A 13681-nucleotide genomic window follows, 5' to 3' on the forward strand; every position below is an offset into this window, starting at 1 on the left:
CAAATGGGTCTGAATGTTTTATGTTACATCAATACGGAAGATCCCTTTTTTCGATGCTGATTTGATCATATATATGATTATGTTATGTCGTAATTATCATAATGTCAAAGTTCATTTGTTATTTAACCTTCCACTAGGCCAGAGATTGATGTAATTATTTTATACAAGACGCAGTTTATTAAATCGTCATATAAACACAGGAAAACAATGACGTTACACCTTTGTTACATGTACCATATAATGCACAAATGAAAATAGCATGTCTATGAATATAAAAACATTTATTGGTCAAATGTTTGCCTAATATATCTTAAAACATTAATTATTTCGTTCACATGAACAATCGTTTTAAATGTGTAAATTCTATATTACAGATGATATATGATTCGATACTGTATGATCTGACCGATTTGTAGCCTATAACATAATGATCAGTCGATGACATGATTTTTAGATACAGAACATCACTTTGGACTAAACTTTTGTGTTTGAATCATAAATTGAGGGGTATTATTACCATATATAATGTGTGTAAGATACATCAGGTACGATGTAAAACCTGTATTTTATAATACGGAATATTGTGTCGCAAACAATTTTACATCAACTCGAGGGAGAGATTTAGGTAGGGATGACCCAGCGTAATGAAATTCATCACTTTAACTAAGCACTTTCCCTCAATGAAGAAGAGTATTTGATTGAAAGACTTGGACTGAACTAGACGGGTTTTAAAATGTTAGCCAGTTTCACATTTTTTAGCTTAACTGTCGGACCTCTGGAGGGAGGGTACATGTACCATGTAATGGTTTCTCTATGCAAAATTGTATGTGATGCACTATTTTGAGAAGTCTTAAATGGTATAAGTTTACAGACACACTACGGACAACACCCTCGATACCCCAGGGGACACGCTCACACGCGTTCTCAGCAACCCTGTAATTGTACAGGACCAATGAGAAGGCTTGATGTATGCCACGTTGTGGATGAGACTGGAAGACTAGTTCGATCATCGGATGTACATCAAACTTATTTGTGGCGGCGTAAAGGTAAAATTGACAGGCTTTGGAGTAAGGTGTCGCTCCTATGTAATCTTTAAAACACATGTACTAGCCTTGGTCAGGTGTTTTTGTACCTGAGACTAATCAAACATCTATTTTTGTGCTTTCAATTTTAATATGACATATTCCAGGGGTACTTCTATGATGCTTTAGAGACTGTATAATTGCTTTAATTCCCTCCAGACCCCGACCCCTGTCTGGATGGTAACCATACGACTTTCGATGACCCCACACGCTACACAACTTACGTCACTGACCTCTCCTCCGTACGCTATGACAATGGTACGGTGAAACAATGGTACATGGTCCCGTTTGGATCCGTGGCAACAACTCCCCCGCCTGTCAACAGATGTGGTACCACACAGCCTGTGTGGACCGACCCGACAAGTAGGATGTATTTCTATGTCGTCTTTTCAGTTTCTTTTTCATTTACCTAATGACAATATTATTGAGATATCATATAAACTAAAGATAATGTAGAGTATGTGACATGTGTGTAATTAGTTAGGACGACATCTGTTAGAATATTCCTATTCAAATTGCAATCTTGTTTAGATAATAATAGTTTATCGTTTAGTAGCATTGTAAGAGCATGCTATGGTGTACGGGAGATAACCAGTAGATATCCATTTCAAAAAGATTGATTTAAATTTGAAACAACTGTTATCTTATTTTATTTTCCTATCTGTTTCCTAGAAGTAGGTATTTTCGAAAGAAGATAATTACTATTACCAGTGAATAATGAATTTGTCACGTGTTTCAGCATTACCTTCTACAGGAGAAACCCAGTTGGTAACAATATGCTTACGAACAACGCATGCTATCTATCCCGCCACTGGAGTAATATATGCAAAGAACTGTGGTTCGTGTTATGCATATGAGCTGAGGCCGCTTAATTGTGTTCGCTAGCATACTGCTTAGGTAAATAATAACTAGATACTCCGCGTTAAAAGCAAAGTAATTGTAAAAAGCACTTTATACCTTTTGCTGTATTTCGATATTCTTTCGGATGAATTTATATATTTGCTGTATAACGACATTTGTTTCGGATCACTTTATATATTTGCTGTATTACGACATTTATTTCGGATCACTTTATACATTTGCTGTATAACGACATTTGTTTCGGATCACTTTTTACCTTTTGCTGTATTTCGACATTTATCACAGATCATTTTATAGTGACTTTGGACTCTTCCACCTTGACATATAGCCATTCAATTCTTACCAGGTGTAGAATTCATGGTTAGCACTCGCTGGTTTAACTATATTTTAAATGTGTTAATGGGATACTAATGGTTTGTAATGTAGGTCTATGGTTCGGTCATCCGATTGAAAGGGAAGACTATGACTTTTTCTGCAACATACGTCAACTTGTTTACGTGTATCTGCAAAATACCACCTCCCGGAAACACCGCTCCACATCTGCTAGTCCAACGACGGCACGACCTTCAGTACTGAAGTCACATTCCTCAATTTTGACGCTAATTGTAACGAGTGTAACATCACTTCTGACGTGTACAAAAAAAAAGGTAGAGACAATGACATTGAGATACGTTTAAACTACTCTATGTGTATACTAAAGAATGAATGCGTTTTTACGAGTGTACCGGAATATTAAAAGTGGATGCGTGTGTACATGTGTAGAGGAGTATGTAGAGTCACTGTGTGTGTACAGGTGTAAGGGAGTATGGAGAGTCACTGGGTGTGTACAGGTGTAAGGGAGTATGGAGAATCACTGTGTGTGTACAGGTGTAAGGGAGTATGGAGAGTCACTGCGTGAGTATGTAGAGTCACTGTGTGTGTACAGGTGTAAGGTAGTATGGAGAGTCACTGCGTGTGTACAGGTGTAAGGGAGTATGGAGAGTCACTGCGTGTGAACAGGTGTAAGGGAGTATGGAGAGTCACTACGTGTGAACAGGTGTAAAGGAGTATGGAGAGTCACTATGTATGTACATGTGTAAGGGGGTATGGAGAGTCACTGTGTGTTTACAGGTGAAAGGGAGTATGGAGAGTCACTGGGTGTGTACAGGTGTAAGGGTGTATGGAGAGTCACTGTGTGTGTACAGGTGTAAGGGAGTATGGAGAGTCACTGCGTGTAAACAGGTGTAAGGGAGTATGGAGAGTCACTGCGTGTAAACAGGTGTAAGGGAGTATGGAGAGTCACTGCGTGTAAACAGGTGTAAGGGAGTATGGAGAGTCACTGCGTGTAAACAGGTGTAAGGGAGTATGGAGAGTCACTGCGTGTGTACAGGTGTAAGGGATTATGGAGAGTCACTGCGTGTGAACAGGTGTAAGGGAGTATGGAGAGTCACTGTGTGTGTACAGGTGTAAGGGAGTATGGAGAGTCACTATGTGTGTACAGGTGTAAGGGGGTATGAGGAGTGACTGTGTGTGTACATGTGTAAGGGAGTATGGAGATTGAATGTGTTTATATAAGTGTAAGGGAGAATGGAGAGTGACTGTGTGTGTACATGTGTAAGGGAGAATGGAGAGTCACTATGTGTGTACAGGTGTAGGGGGTATGAGGAGTGACTGTGTGTGTACATGTGTAAGGGCGTATGGAGAGTGCATGTGTGTCTACAGGGGTAAGGGAGTATGGAGAGGCACTGCGAGTGAACAAGTGTAAGGGAGTATGGAGATTGAATGTGTTTATATAAGTGTTAGGGAGTATGGAGAGTGACTGAGTGTGTACATGTGTAAGGGAGGATGGAGAGTCACTGTGTGTACAGGTGTAAGGGAGTATGGAGAGTCACTGTGTGTGTACAGGTGTAAGGGAGTATGGAGAGTAAATGTGTGTGTACAGGTGTAAGGGAGTATGGAGAGTCACTGCGAGTGAACAAGTGTAAGGGGGTATGGAGAGTGAATGTGTTTATATAAGTGTAAGGGAGTATGGAGAGTCACTCTGTGTGTACATGTGTAAGGGAGTATGGAGAGTGCATGTGTGTGTACAGGGGTAAGGGAGTATGGAGAGTGAATGTGTGTGTACAGGGGTAAGGGAGTATGGAGAGTGACTGTGTGTGTACAGGTGTAAGGGAGTATGGAGAGTCACTGCGTGTGAACAGGTGTAAGGGAGTATAGAGAGTCACTGCGTGTGAACAGGTGTAAGGGAGTATGGAGAGTCACTGTGTGTGTACATTTGTAAGGGAGTATGGCGAGTCACTGTGTGTGTACAGGTGTAAGGGAGTATTGAGAGTCACTGTGTGTGTACATGTGTAAGGGAGTATGGAGAGTCACTGTGTGTGTACAGGTATAAGGGAGTATGGAGAGTCACTGTGTGTACAGGTGTAATGGAGTATGGAGAGTCACTGCGTGTGAACAGGTGTAAGGGAGGATGGAGAGGGAATGTGTTTATATAAGTGTAAGGGAGTATGGAGAGTCACTCTGTGTGTACATGTGTAAGGGAGTATGGTGAGTGCATGTGTGTGTACAGGGGTAAGGGAGTATGGAGAGTCACTGTGTGGAGAGTCACTGCGTGTGAACAGGTGTAAAGGAGTATGTAGAGTGACTATGTATGTACATGTGTAAGGGGGTATGGAGAGTCACTGTGTGTGTACAGGTGAAAGGGAGTATGGAGAGTCACTGGGTGTGTACAGGTGTAAGGGTGTATGGAGAGTCACTGTGTGTGTACAGGTGTAAGGGCGTATGGAGAGTCACTGTGTGTGTGTACAGGTGTAAGGGAGTATAGAGAGTCACTGTGTGTGTACATTTTTAAGGGAGTATGGGTACAGGTGTAAGGGAGTATGGAGAGTCACTGCATGTGAACAGGTGTAAGGGAGTATAGAGAGTCACTGCGTGTGAACAGGTGTAAGGGAGTATAGAGAGTCACTGTGTGCGTACATGTGTAAGGGAGTATGGAGAGTCACTGTGTGTGTGTACAGGTGTAAGGGAGTATAGAGAGTCACTGTGTGCGTACATGTGTAAGGGAGTATGGAGAGTCACTGTGTGTGAACATGTGTAATGGAGTATGGAGAGTCACTGTGTGTGTACATTTGTAAGGGAGTATGGAGAGTCACTGCGTGTGAACGGGTGTAAGGGAGTATAGAGAGTCACTGTGTGTGTACATTTTTAAGGGAGTATGGGTACAGGTGTAAGGGAGTATGGAGAGTCACTGCATGTGAACAGGTGTAAGGGAGTATAGAGAGTCACTGCGTGTGAACAGGTGTAAGGGAGTATAGAGAGTCACTGTGTGTGTACATTTTTAAGGGAGTATGGAGAGTCACTGTGTGTGTTCAGGTGTAAGGGAGTAGAGAGAGTCACTGTGTGTGTACAGGTGAAAGGGAGTATGGAGAGTCACTGTGTTTGTACAGGGGTAAGGGAGTATGGAGAGTCCCTGTGTGTGTTCAGGTGTAAGGGAGTTTGGAGAGTCACTGTGTGTGTACAGGGGGAAGGGAGTATGGAGAGTCAGTGTGTGTGCGCAGGTGTAAAGGAGTATGTAGAGTGACTATGTATGTACATGTGTAAGGGGGGATGAGGAGTGACTGTGTGTGTATGTGTGTGTACATGTGTAAGGGAGTATAGAGAGTCACTCTGTACATGTATAAGGGAGTATGGGGAGTGACTGTGTGTTTACATGTGTAAGGGAGTATGAGGAGCGACTGTGTGTGTACATGTGTAAGGGAGAATGGAGAGTGACTGTGTGTACATGTGTAAGGGAGTATAGAGAGTCACTGTGTGTGTACACTTTTAAGGGAGTATGGAGAGTCACTGTGTTTGTACAGGGGTAAGGGAGTATGGAGAGCCAGTGTGTGTGCACAGGTGTAAAGGAGTATGTACAGGTGTAAGGGAGTATGGAGAGTCACTCTGTGTGTACATGTGTAAGGGAGTATAGAGAGTCACTGTGTGCGTACATGTGTAAGGGAGTATGGAGAGTGATTGTGTGTGTACATGTGTAATGGAGTATGAGGAGTGACTGTGTATGTACATGTGTAAGGGAGTATGAGGACTGACTGTGTGTGTACATGTGTAAGGGGGTATGGAGAGTGAATGTGTGTGTACAGGTGTAAGGGAGTGTGGAGAGTCACTGCGTGTGAACAGGTGTAGGGGAGTATGGAGAGTGACTGTGTTTGTATAAGTGTAGGGGAGTGTGTGTACAGGTGTAAGGGAGTATCGAGAGTCACTGCGTGTGAACAGGTGTAAGGGGGAGAGTCACTGTGTGTGTACAGGTAAAAGGGAGTATGGAGAGTCACTGTGTGGAGAGTCACTGTGTGTGTACATGTGTCAGGGAGTATGGGGAGTGACTGTGTGTGTCCATATGTAAGGGGGTATGGAGAGTGACTGTTTGTGTACAGGTGTAAGGGGGTAGGGAGAGTGACTGTGTGTGTACAGGTGTAAGGGGGTATGAGGAGTGACTGTGTGTGAATGCGTGTAAGGGTGTATGGAGAGTGACTGTGTTTGTATAAGTGTAGGGGAGTATGGAGAGAGAATGTTTGTGTACAGGGGTAAGGGATTATGGAGAGTCACTGTGTGTGTACAGGGGTAAGGGAGTATGGAGAGTCCCTGTGTGTGTACAGGTATAAGGGAGTATGGAGAGTCACTGTGTGGAGAGTCACTGTGTGTGTACAGGGGTAAGGGAGTATGGAGAGTCAGTGTGTGTGCACAGGTGTAAAGGAGTATGTAGAGTGACTATGTATGTACATGTGTAAGGGGGTATGAGGAGTGACTGTGTGTGTATGTGTGTAAGGGTGTATGGAGAGTGACTGTGTTTGTATAAGTGTAGGGGAGTATGGAGATTGACTGTGTGTGTACATGTGTAAGGGGTTATGGAGAGTCACTGTGTGTGTACATGTGTAAGGGGGTATGGAGAGTGACTTTTTGTGTACATGTGTAAGGGAGTATGAGGAGTGACTGTGTGTGTATGTGTGTAAGGGAGTATAGGGAGAGATTATGTACAGGTGTAAGGGAGTATGGAGAGTGACTGTGTGCATGTATAAGGGAGTATGGAGAGTGACTGTGTTTGTATAAGCGAGGGTAGTATTGAGAGTGACTGGGTGTGTACATGTGTAAGGGAGTAAGGAGAGTGACCTTTTGTGCAGGTGTAAGGGAGTATGTAGAGTGATTATGTGGGTACAGGTGTAAGGGAGTATAGAGAGTGACTGTGTGTGTACATGTGTCAGGGAGTTTGGAAAGTCATTGTGTGTGTACATGTGTAAGGGAGCATAAGGAGTGACTGTGTGTGTATGTGTGTAAGGGAGTATGGAGAGTGACTGTGTGGGTACATGTGTAAGGGAGTATGAGGAGTGACTGTGTGTGTACATGTGTCAGGGAGTATGAAGAGTCACTGTGTGTGTACATGTGTAAGGGAGTATGGAGAGTCACTGTGTGTGTACATGTGTAAGGGAGTATAAAGAGTGACTGTGTGTGTATGTGTTAAAGGGAGTATGGAGAGTGACTGTGTGTGTACATGTGTAAGGGAGTATAAGGAGTGACTGTGTCTGTACATGTGTAAGGGAGTATGGAGAGTCACTGTGTGTGTATATTTGTAAGGGAGTATGGAGAGTGACTGTGTTTGTATAAGCGAGGGTAGTATGGAGAGTGACTGGGTGTGTACATGTGTAAGGGAGTAAGGAGAGTGACCTTTTGTGCAGGTGTAAGGGAGTATGGAGAGTGATTATGTGTGTACAGGTGTAAGGGAGTATAGAGAGTGACTGTGTGTATACATGTGTCAGGGAGTTTGGAGAGTCATTGTGTGTGTACATGTGTAAGGGAGCATAAGGAGTGACTGTGTGTGTATGTGTGTAAGGGAGTATGGAGAGTGACTGTGTGGGTACATGTGTAAGGGAGTATGAGGAGTGACTGTGTGTGTACATGTGTAAGGGAGTATGGAGAGTCACTGTGTGTGTACATGTGTCAGGGAGTATGGAGAGTCACTGTGTGTGTACATGTGTAAGGGTGTATGGAGAGTCACTGTGTACATGTATAAGGGAGTATGGAGAGTGACTGTGTGTGTACATGTGTAAGGGAGTATGAGGAGTGACTGTGTGTGTATATGTGTAAGGGAGTATAGAGAGTCACTCTGTACATGTATAAGGGAGTATGGGGAGTGACTGTGTGTGTACATGTGTAAGGGAGTATGAGGAGTGACTGTGTGTGTACAGGTGTAAGGGAGTATGGAGAGTCACTGTGTGTGTACAGATGTAAGGGAGAATGGAGAGTCACTGTGTGTGTATGTGTGTAAGAGAGTATGGAGAGTCACTGTGTGTGTACATGTGTAAGGGAGTATAAGGAGTGACTGTGTCTGTACATGTGTAAGGGAGTATGGAGAGTCACTGTGTGTGTATATTTGTAAGGGAGTATGGAGAGTGACTGTGTTTGTATAAGCGAGGGTAGTATGGAGAGTGACTGGGTGTGTACATGTGTAAGGGAGTATGGAGAGTGAATGTGTGTGTTCAGGTGTAAAGGAGTATGGAGAGTCACTCCGTGTGTATATTTGTAAGGGAGTAAGGAGAGTGACCTTTTGTACAGGTGTAAGTGAGTATAGAGAGTGACTGTTTACATGTATAAGGGAGTATGGAGAGTGACTGTTTACATGTATAAGGGGGTATGGTGAGTGACCGTGTTTGTATAAGTGTAGGGGAGTATGGAGAGTGACTGTTGTTTACATGTATAAGGGAGTATGGAGAGTGACCGTGTTTGTATAAGAATAGGGGAGTATGGAGAGTGACTGTGTGTGTACATGTGTAAGGGAGGATGGAGAGTCAGTGTGTGTGCACAGGTGTAAAGGAGTATGGAGAGTGACCGTGTTTGTATAAGTGTAGGGGAGTATGGAGAGTGACTGTGTGTGTACAGGGGTAAGGGATTATGGAGAGTGACAATTTGTGTACAGGTGTAAGGGAGTATAGAGAGTGACTGTTTACATGTATAAGGGAGTATGGAGTTTGACTGTTTACATGTATAAAGGAGTATGGGGAGTGACTGTGTTTGTATAAGTGTAGGGGAGTATGGAGAGTGACTGTGTGTGTACATGTGTAAGGGAGTATGGATATTGACCGTGCTTGTATAAGTGTAGGGGAGTATGGAGAGTGACTGTGTGTGTACAGGGGTAAGGGAGTATGGAGAGTGAATGTGTGTGTACATGTGTAAGGGAGTATGGAAAGTGACTGTGTGTGTACATGTGTCAGGGGGTATCGGGAGTGACTGTGTGTGTTCATATGTAAGGGGGTATGGAGAGTGATTATGTGGGTACAGGTGTAAGGGAGTATAGAGAGTGACTGTGTGTGTACATGTGGCAGGGAGTTTGGAAATTCATTGTGTGTGTACATGTGTAAGGGAGCATAAGGAGTGACTGTGTGTTGGAGAGTCACTGTGTGTGTACAGGTGTAAGGGAGTATGGAAAGTGACTGTGTGTACATGTGTCAGGGGGGATCGGGAGTGACTGTGTGTGTTCATATGTAAGGGGGTATGGAGAGTGATTATGTGGGTACAGGTGTAAGGGAGTATAGAGAGTGACTGTGTGTGTACATGTGTAAGGGAGTATGGAGAGTGACTGCGTGTGTACATGTGTCAGAGGGTATGGGGAGTGATTGTGTGTGTACATGTGTAAGGGGGTGTGGAGAGTGACTGTTTGTGTACAGGTGTATGGGAGTAAGGAGAGTGGCTGTGTGTGTACATGTGTAGGGGAGTATGTGGAGTCAATGTGTGTTTGCATGTGTAAGAGAGTATGAGGAGTGACTGTGTACAGGTGTAAGGGAGTATCGAGTATGGAGAGTGACTGTGTTTGTATAAGCGAGGGGAGTATGGAGAGTGACTATGTGTGTACAGGTGTAAGGGAGTATGAGGAGTGACTGTGTGTGTACAGGTGTAAGGGAGTATAGAGAGTGACTGTTTACATGTATAAGGGAGTATGGAGTGTGACTGTTTACATGTATAAAGGAGTATGGAGAGTGACCGTGTTTGTATAAGTGTAGGGGAGTATGGAGAGTGACTGTGTGTGTACAGGGGTAAGGGAGTATGGAGAGTGAATGTGTGTGTACATGTGTATAAGGGAATATGGAGAGTGACAGTGTGTGTACATGTGTCAGGGGGTATGGAGAGTCACTGTTTGTGTACATGTGTAAGAGAGTATGGATAGTCACTGTGTGTGTACATGTGTGTGAGAGTATGGAGAGTGACTGCGTGTGTACATTTGTCAGGGGGTATGGGGAGTGACTGTGTGTGTACATATGTAAGGGGGTATGGAGAGTGACTGTTTGTGTACAGGTGTAAGGGAGTAAGGAGAGTGACTGTGTGTGTACATGTGTAGGGGCGTATGAAAAGTCAATGTATGTGTGCATGTGTAAGGGAGTATGGAGAGTGACCGTGTTTGTATAAGTGTAGGGGAGTATGGAGAGTGACTGTGTGTGGGGAGTATGGAGAGTGAATGTGTGTGTACATGTGTATAAGGGAATATGGAGAGTGACAGTGTGTGTACATGTGTCAGGGGGTATGGAGAGTCACTGTCTGTGTACATGTGTAAGAGAGTATGTGACTGTGTGTGTACATGTGTAGGGGCGTATGAAAAGTCAATGTATGTGTCCATGTGTAAGGGAGTATGGAGAGAGACTGTGTGTGTACATGTGTAGGGGCGTATGAAAAGTCAATGTATGTGTCCATGTGTAAGGGAGTATGGAGAGTCACTGTGTGTATATATTTGTAAGGGAGTATGGAGAGTGACCGTGCTTGTATAAGTGTAGGGGAGTATGGAGAGTGACTGTGTTTGTATAAGCGAGGGGAGTATGGAGAGTGACTATGTGTGTACAGGTGTGTACATGTGTAAGAGAGAAGGGAGAGTGACTGCGTGTGTACATGTGTAAGGGAGTATGGATATTGACCGTGCTTGTATAAGTGTAGGGGAGGATGGATAGTGACTGTGTGTGTACAGGGGTAAGGGAGTATGGAGAGTGAATGCGTGTGTACATGTGTCAGAGGGTATGGGGATTGACTGTGTGTGTACATGTGTAAGTGACTGTGTGTGTACATGTGTCAGAGGGTATGGGGAGTGACTGTGTGTGTATATATGTAAGGGGGTATGGAGAGTGGCTGTTTGTGTACAGGTGTAAGGGAGCAAGGAGAGTGACTGTGTGTGTACATATCTAAGGGAGTATGAGGAGTGACTGTGTGTGTGCAGGTGTAAGGGAGTATAGAGAGTGACTGCGTGTGTACATGTGTAAGGGAGTATGGATAGTCACTGTGTGTGTACATGTGTAAGAGAGAATGGAGAGTGACTGCGTGTGTACATGTGTCAGGGGGTATGGGGAGTGACTGTGTGTGTACATATGTAAGGGGGTATGGAGAGTGACTGTTTGTGTACAGGTGTAAGGGAGTAAGGAGAGTGACTGTGTGTGTACATGTGTAGGGGAGTATGGAGAGTCAATGTATGTGTGCATGTGTAAGGGAGTATGGAGAGTGACTGCGTGTGTACATGTGTCAGAGGGTATGGGGAGTGACTGTGTGTGTACATGTGTAAGGGGGTGTGGAGAGTGACTGTTTTTGTACAGGTGTAAGGGAGTAAGGAGAGCGACTGTGTGTGTTCATGTGTAGGGGAGTATGTAGAGTCAATGTGTGTTTGCATGTGTAAGAGAGTATGAGGAGTGACTGTGTACTGGTGTAAGGGAGTATCGAGTATGGAGAGTGATTGTGTTTGCATAAGCGAGGGGAGTATGGAGAGTGACTATGTGTGTACAGGTGTAAGGTGAATGTGTGTGTACATGTGTAAGGGAGTATGCACAGGTGTAAGGGGGTATGAGGAGTGACTGTGTGTGTATGTGTAAGGGAGTATAGGGAGTGATTACATGTGTAAGGAAGTATGGAGAGTGACTGTGTGTGTACAGGGGTAAGGGAGTATGGAGAGTCACTGCGTGTGAACAGGTGTAAGGGAGTATAGAGAGTCACTGCGTGTGAACAGGTGTAAGGGAGTATAGAGAGTCACTGCGTGTGAACAGGTGTAAGGGAGTATGGAGAGTGACTGTTTACATGTATAAGGGAGTATAAGGAGTGACTGTGTGTGTATGTGTGTGTGTACATGTGTCAGAGGGTATGGGGAGTGACTGTGTGTGTTCATATGTAAGGGGGTATGGAGAGTGACTGCGTGTGTACATGTGTAAGGGGGTATGGAGAGTCACTGTTTGTGTACATGTGTAAGAAAGTATTGAGAGTCACTGTGTGTGTACATGTGTAAGAGAGTATGGAGAGTGACTGCGTGTGTACATGTGTCAGGGGGTATGGGGAGTGACTGTGTGTTTACATATGTAAAGGGGTATGGAGAGTGACTGTTTGTGTACAGGTGTAAGGGAGTAAGCAATGTATGTGTGCATGTGTAAGGGAGTATGGAGAGTGACTGCGTGTGTACATGGGTCAGGGGGTATGGGGAGTGACTGTGTGTTTACATATGTAAAGGGGTATGGAGAGTGACCGTTTGTGTACAGGTGTAAGGGAGGAAGGAGAGTGACTGTGTGTGTACATGTGTAGGGGAGTGTGTAGAGTCAATGTGTGTTTGCATGTGTAAGACAGTATGAGGAGTGACTGTGTACAGGGGTAAGGGAGTATCGAGTATGGAGAGTGACTGTGTTTGTATAAGCGTTGGGAGTATGGAGAGTGACTATGTGTGTACAGGTGTAAGGGAATATGAGGAGTGACTGTGTGTGTACAGGTGTAAGGGAGTATGAGGAGTGACTGTTTACATGTATAAGGGAGTATAAGGAGTGACTGTGTGTGTATGTTTGTAAGGGAGTATGGAGAGTCACTGTGTGTGTGCATGTGTAAGGAAGTATGGAGAGTGACTGTGTGTGCACATGTGTAAGGGAGTATGGAGAGTGACTGTGTGTGTATAAGTGTAGGGGAGTATGTAGAGTGACTGTGTGTGTACATGTGTAAGGGGTTATGGAGAGTGACTGTTTGTGTACATGTGTAAGGGAGTAAGGAGAGCGACTGTGTGTATACATTTGTAGGGGATTATGGAGACTTAATGTGTGTGTACATGTCTAAGGGAGTATATAGAGTGACTGTGTGTGTACATGTGTAAGAGAGTACGGAGAGTGTTTGTGTGTGTACATGTGTAAGGGAGTATGGAGAGTGTTTGTGTTTGTACATGTGTAAGGGAGTATGGAGAGTGACTGTTTGTGTACATGTGTAAGGGAGTAAGGAGAGTGACAGTGTGTATACATTTGTAGGGGATTATGGAGACTTAATGTGTGTGTACATGTGTAAGGGAGTATGGAAATTCATTGTGTGTGTTCATGTGTAAGGGGGTATGGAGAGTGACTGTGTGTGTACATATGTAAGGGAGTATGAGGAGTGACTGTGTGTGTACATGTGTAAGGGAGTATGGGTGTGACTGTGTGTATACAAGTGTAAGGAAGTATGGAGAATGAATGTGTGTGTACAGGTGTTAAAGAGTATGTAGAGTGACTATGTGTGTACATGTGTAAAGGAGTATGAGGAGTGACTGTGTGTGTATGTGTAAGGGAGTATAGGGAGTGATTGTGTACAGGTGTAAGGGAGTATAGGGAGTGATTGTGTACAGGTGTAAGGGAGTATGGAGAGTGACTGTGTACATGTATAAGGGAGTATGGAGGGTCACTGTGTACATGTATAAGGGAGTATGGAGAGTCACTGTGTGTGTACAGGTGTAAAGGAGTATGGTGAGT

Source organism: Mizuhopecten yessoensis, unplaced genomic scaffold, assembly GCF_002113885.1.
Source record: "Mizuhopecten yessoensis strain PY_sf001 unplaced genomic scaffold, ASM211388v2 scaffold2369, whole genome shotgun sequence".
Classification (NCBI taxonomy): Eukaryota; Metazoa; Mollusca; class Bivalvia; order Pectinida; family Pectinidae; genus Mizuhopecten; species Mizuhopecten yessoensis.